Source organism: Fundulus heteroclitus, unplaced genomic scaffold (assembly GCF_011125445.2).
Source record: "Fundulus heteroclitus isolate FHET01 unplaced genomic scaffold, MU-UCD_Fhet_4.1 scaffold_735, whole genome shotgun sequence".
Taxonomy (NCBI): Eukaryota; Metazoa; Chordata; class Actinopteri; order Cyprinodontiformes; family Fundulidae; genus Fundulus; species Fundulus heteroclitus.
The window spans coordinates 24,731-30,810 of NW_023397181.1; the positions used below are offsets into that span (position 1 = coordinate 24,731).

At 38.9% G+C, this 6,080-nt stretch overlaps 1 long non-coding RNA gene across 1 annotated transcript; it reads left to right on the forward strand.

Moving 5' to 3' along the window:
• Window positions 1-902: 902 nt before the first annotated feature.
• LOC110368574 lies at window positions 903-3,277 on the forward strand. Its single transcript, XR_004930306.1, has 3 exons — window positions 903-1,020; window positions 1,664-1,780; window positions 2,667-3,277. It is a non-coding gene; the product is annotated as an uncharacterized LOC110368574 (long non-coding RNA).
• The last annotated feature ends 2,803 nt before the right edge of the window (window positions 3,278-6,080 follow it).

Consider the following 6,080-nt stretch of genomic DNA (forward strand, 5'->3'; position numbering starts at 1 on the left):
TGATGCATACCAGTTGACCCCAAAGGTCGGGCATGCAAACAATCATTAGAGGGATAAGAAAACAAAAGATATAATTTGGTGAATTTTACTTAGATAAGATAATTTGTAAATGTAAAAGAAAAACAACCAGTGATATGGAAATATATTTAATATACTTTCAGCCCAGATCACATCATATACAAACCCTCACAAGGCTGACGAATACAATATGTATACTTGGTTCACTGCAAAAACGGAACTAAAAATAAGTAAAATTTTCTTAAAATTTGTGTATCTGTCCTTGATTTGAGCAGGTAAATAAGATGATCTGCCAATGGAATAAGATTTTTGCACTTAAAATAGGAACAACTCATCTCCATCATCTTATTTCAACTGCAGGATGTCTAATTGTCTTATTTTATGGGTCAAAATACTCATTCCATTGGCAGATAATACAATTTACCTGCTCAAATCAAAGACAAAAACACAAATTTTAAGAACATTTTACTTATTTTTATGTCCGTTTTTGCAGTGTTAGCATCTACTCCACTGGGTTTGGTTAATAATTTTTTTTTTAAATGTTACGGAAACATAATTTAAAACTGCATTTTGTATTTTCTTCGGTTATATCCATCTGATTTTCAAACTTGTTTGATGATCTGAAACATCAAGGTTGGAGTAACAAGCAAAAGCAGAAATAATCTTTTGGGCTGTAGCACCTCCATGCATTAATTTCCTCAATTAACTAATTAACTTAGATTTGATGTGACTTTGAGATTTAAAAAAAAAAAAGCGAGAAAACCTTTAAACATTAGCAGAAAATGAAATGATGTGTTTCCTGAGATTGTCATGTTAGGTCTCCGTCCTGCCCCCACCCCACCCACCCACCTCAGTATATTTCCACCTCTCTGCCTCACTGTGGTCCCACTTGACCGCAGCTGTTGCAGCAGCACACCTCCGGCTCTGTTCAGTCCAAATGCCAGTTCCTGTCGACGCAGCGCCAGCGCCATGCCAGATTATCAAGGAGGATGCTGATAAGTGGTGAGTTTTAACAGGCGAGACGTACAATTGCAGGTAAAAAAAAAACACACATTTGATTCAAACAATAAAGGGAATCAGCACAACTGGGGCACCAGAAGCCTTATTAACGGCATCACACACAGATCACTGGCTTATATTATTTGCAATAACACTTAAAGCCCGAGAACGCAATGTTCTTGAAATGCACAAATGGATCAGATGTCTAAAATAGACTTCCTCACATGAGGACGGTTCATACCGAGGTGTCGGTTCATGTTACAGAGAGGGACACGCTGGCTGGCACCTCTGGTAAAGATGTTTCTGAATCAGATTAGGCGCCAGCAATAAAACATGAGTTTTTTTTTTTTTTTTTTTACACATCTCAATCAGAGCTGATAACAAATGTAGCTGTCACTTTAAGAAGGAGCAGATATTTGGTGCATGACTCACGTTCCTGTACTTTACTGGTGGCGGATGAAAAGACTGCACAGGTCTGAGCTGCAAAAACAAATAAATAAATAGATAAATAAATAAAACTTTAGATATTACAGGTTGCAGTGATGCACTTCCAGAAAGCATTTAGCTATATTTCTATGTGTTTTCAGTTCTATGACGAAGGCCTTCGGCGTTTAGGGGGCTAATTGTGTCTCGTCTTGTGTTACAGCCTTCAAGAAAAGAACGTGGAGGACTGCAAGGACCTGATGGATGCCTTCCAGGCCTGCATCAAAACTCTCTCTGAGGGATCATGATAAATGAAGAAACATGGATTCAAATTACTAAGGTCACACTCACCACACAGAAGTTATTGTTACATATTTATGCTTTTGTCTTCTTCAGGTAAAGCATTGGTTGTTTCAAAGCTTTCCCAACTGAAATATATTTACAAGTTTTTACCAATTAGAAATAAGTAGGAAGCGGAACTAGCAACACATACATGGACAATTAAAGAGCAATCTATGTTCACTCAGAAGAATATAAGGGGTGTTTGTAGTAATGAAGGAACAATCCAAGTAGTCAAGGGATTTGGCTCTAATTGCTTATCCAGACTTTTCTGAACCTTTGTATAAAAAGATCTCCCTTTGATCTGACTCTATCTTACCTTATTCATGTTAAAGAGGATCAACTTATTTCTTCTTCTATTCCTTTTGTGATTTAAATTTGTATTTTAATGGATTCAATAGATTCATATGAAATCTGGATTATTTTGGTTTATGCCCAATTGTTTTTACCTTTTTGTGTATTTATCCTGATTTTAAGTCTTGCTCTCATCTTCTTTGATTTGCGAAGCTTGGAGCACTTTCAGCAATATTATATTTATTTTGTATTAATTGTTTTGTATGAACTGAAAACTGTATCTACCTACGGGTATCAAAAAGGTAACCTAGAACATTAAATCTGGCAGGATATTTGACAAACCCTCAACTAACCTTTTAAAAAGCAAGGGAGATGTTTAAGTATACAGGCCTTAGAAAATCCTTGGATAGCATGAAAAGCACAATATCCACAAACAACAGCACAGTCCTTTAAAAGCATGAAAAAAATCATAGAAATCATACAAATAACTGTCTCAGGCAGAAAGAAACACACATATCAAGTATATCTAATCATCAGACTCTTCAGGCCTCAGACGTGAAATGATCACAAGAACCTTCCCCTTTTCCCCCCAGAATTGAAGCTGACGGTCCGTGTGACCAGAGGACGAAATGAAGGGTTAGAAATATTCCTTTTGTTATTATTCCATCTGATCCTGCTTGTGAAAACTTCGTCTGCAGTCTCTGGGATGTCATTCCCAGCTCCTGCTAATCAGGGTCTGAGCAGTTACACCTGCGGCGGCTCCAATTAAGTGCAGTCCCTGCACCTGGGAGGAGAACTACATATACCAGCCTCTCCCAGCGTGTAACCGCCAGATTTTTGAATCTGCCTCATCCCTGTGGTTCTCCACCCTGAATTCTGGACATTGACCTCCTGCTTTGCTTCTCTTGACTGAGCCAGCCCCTCAAAGCCTGGATCCCGGATTCGCCTCTGCCTGATAAACTGCTTACTGTATATGACCCAAGACCTGGCTTTAGAGTCCCCCTCTGTCTCTGCCCTGAACACCATCTATGTGGAGTGGATCATTCATTCAGTGATATGGATCACACAGACAGAGCCATTGGAGCTTTTCACCAGTGCCAGTGCAACCTTGGGGTATCTGAGAAGGTTAGTGTCTCTTATTCAGTGTTCTCACAATCTCACTGAGTTGTTCTTGGGCACAAACCCTGCACCCCCCCCCCCCCCCCCCCACAGCAGTTCAAGAGTTTTGTTCCTGTTCCGGCTGCACCAGTTCATTCAATAAACCTTTTAAACATTTATTTCTGTGTCGGCAGATTTATCGGGTCTCTGAAAAGGTTGCCTAACAATGCATTTTCATATATTGCATTTTCTTCTATAAAAACACTGTTTCCGGCGCTTTACTCGGCACACTGAACCAGAAAACTTGATGTATAATTTTGAAAGTAATTGCATTATGTGCAACACATGCTTAAATTAAAACCATACAAATGATGTGAAACAGCTAAAAAACAGCATGTATTTATTTTTTGCCGAGCACAGATATGTCATTTTTTTTATTTATTTAAAAAATCCCACAAGCTGGTGTGTAGCTGGGAGCTCTGCACTGATTGAAAAGAGCGTTGAGTCATTACCCTTTCAGTTAAAAAGACTCTTGTAAGCTCTGCTTAATCCCTACATAAGAACCTGCAAAGAGCGGCGTAATGGCACCACTTCAGCCTCTGGCAACTAATGTATGGATTATGAGAATTCACACAGATCTCAGTCAAGGATTTTCCTTTAAAATAAAACTAAAGGAGATGTTTAGGAAGATAATTGAAGGAGGATTTTTTGCAAGTTGAAAACAATTATTAAAGTTTGTATTTTTATAATGTTAACTTTAAGTGAAGTCGACTTATCCTGGATAACTCTGGCCTAAACAGGTTAATCACTCTAATGGATCAAAAAATGTAAGTGCCAAACACAACATATTATTGGAGTCCTTTTTTTTTTTGCTTACTATTTTAATTTGTTTTATTTTTAAACAAAACAAGTTTCTTTTTGTGTATAAAAATCAAACCACTAGGCACAGATAAAGTAGCCCTGCAGATTGGGGATCAGTGGGTAGAGCACCTCTGGTATAAAGTGCTTTTAGTCTAGAAAAATGCTGCATAAGTTCAGTCCATTTATCATGCTCTTTAGGGAACTATTCACACAACAAATCAAACTGAGATGTTTGAGGTTAAAGATGATACACATAAAATGTCCTACATTACTTTTCTCACTGCGCTGCCATCTGTGAGATCAGCTCGGCTGATTCTTACAGAGCGCTACGTTTGTGAAGTCAAAGCAGTTCTGCATCCAATGGAATATTTCACCCATCAGCAGAAGGTGACAAAAAATACATTTTTGAACATTAGATCGATAGTAGTTCTGAAAAAAGAGCAGCTTTGTAATGAAACTAAATTTAACAAGTGAAACATGAAATCTGTGCCAGATTTGTGGGCTGCATGTCAAATAGCTGCCATGAAATAACGAGATGCTGCAGATCTTAGGTTTGTGGTGAGTGTGATCGCTTCTCCCTTCATCTGTTGGGGTAGCAGCATCAGAGCTAGTGACTTAAAAAAGCTCAAGAAGCTAATAAAGAAGGGTGGTTCTGTTATGTGGTCTCCTCTACCATCCCTGGAGAGGAATGTGCAGAGAGGGATTACATTACGAAGAACCCTGAGCATCATCTTTATCAGACTGTCATCCAACAACATTGTCTTCAGTCAGGTTTGTTCACAACCGTTGTAAGACACACCGCTGGAGGAGATCCTTCGTGCCCAGAGTAATCGGCATCTACAACAACTCTTTGAAGAAATCCCCAAGAGTTAAATTTTTATTTATATATTAAGTGCACACATTCCACCATTCAAGACTTCAATATTAATACAAAAATTCTTCTGTACAAATACAGACAGCACACAATATATTGCTATTTGAATGCAAAATAATTAAATACCATCTAATTTTGTGAACATGAAGTACCCATTTTAGACACACGCACTCAAGTACAGCATCTTATTTAGTTTAAATAATATGATGCTTTTTTAAGCCTGCTGGGGTATACCCTGGACAGGTCCCCAGTCTATTTCAGGGCAGCTAAGACAAACAGGACAAACAACCACACACACACACACACACACACACACACACACACACACACACACACACACACACACACACACACACACACACACACACATTCACACCTAAGGAGAATTTAGAGAGGCCAATTAACCTAACAGTCATGTTTTTGGACTGTGGGAGGTAGCTGGAGTACCCGGAGAGAACCTACGCATGGACAGGGAGAACATGCAAACTCCATGCAGAAAGACCCAGGGTTGTTTACTTCAAGGCTGGACTATTGTAATTCTTTACTATCAGGAAGTCCACAAATGCAGTTCAAAGCCTTCAGCTGATCCAAAATGCTGCAGCAAGAGTTCTGATGAAAATCAACAAGAGGGATCATATTTCTCCAATTTTAGCTTCCCTTCATTGGCTTCCTGTTAAATCAGGAATAGAATTTAAAATTCTCCTTCTAACCTATAAAGCCCTTAATAATCAAGCTCCATCATATATCAGAGCTCTGATTACCCCGTATGTTCCTAACAGAGCACTTCGCTCTCAGACTGCAGGTCTGCTGGTGGTTCCTAGAGTCTCTAAAAGTAGAATGGGAGGCAGATCCTTTAGCTATCAGGCTCCTCTCCTGTGGAACCAACTCCCAGTTTTGGTCCGTGAGGCAGACACCCCGTCTACTTTTAAGACTAATCTTAAAACTTTCCTTTTTGACAAAGCTTATAGTTAGAGTGGCGTATGTTACCCTGAGCTATCTCTATAGTTGTGCTGCTATAGGCTTAGGCTGCTGGAAAACATCAAAATGTATTTCTCGCACTCTAATGAGTTCTTTTACTGTTCTCCAATTTGCATTGTTTGTTGTTATTTCAACTTTTAACTTTATGTTCTCTCTGTCCTCTTTCTCTTCACAGAAGGTACACCTGGTCTGGCGT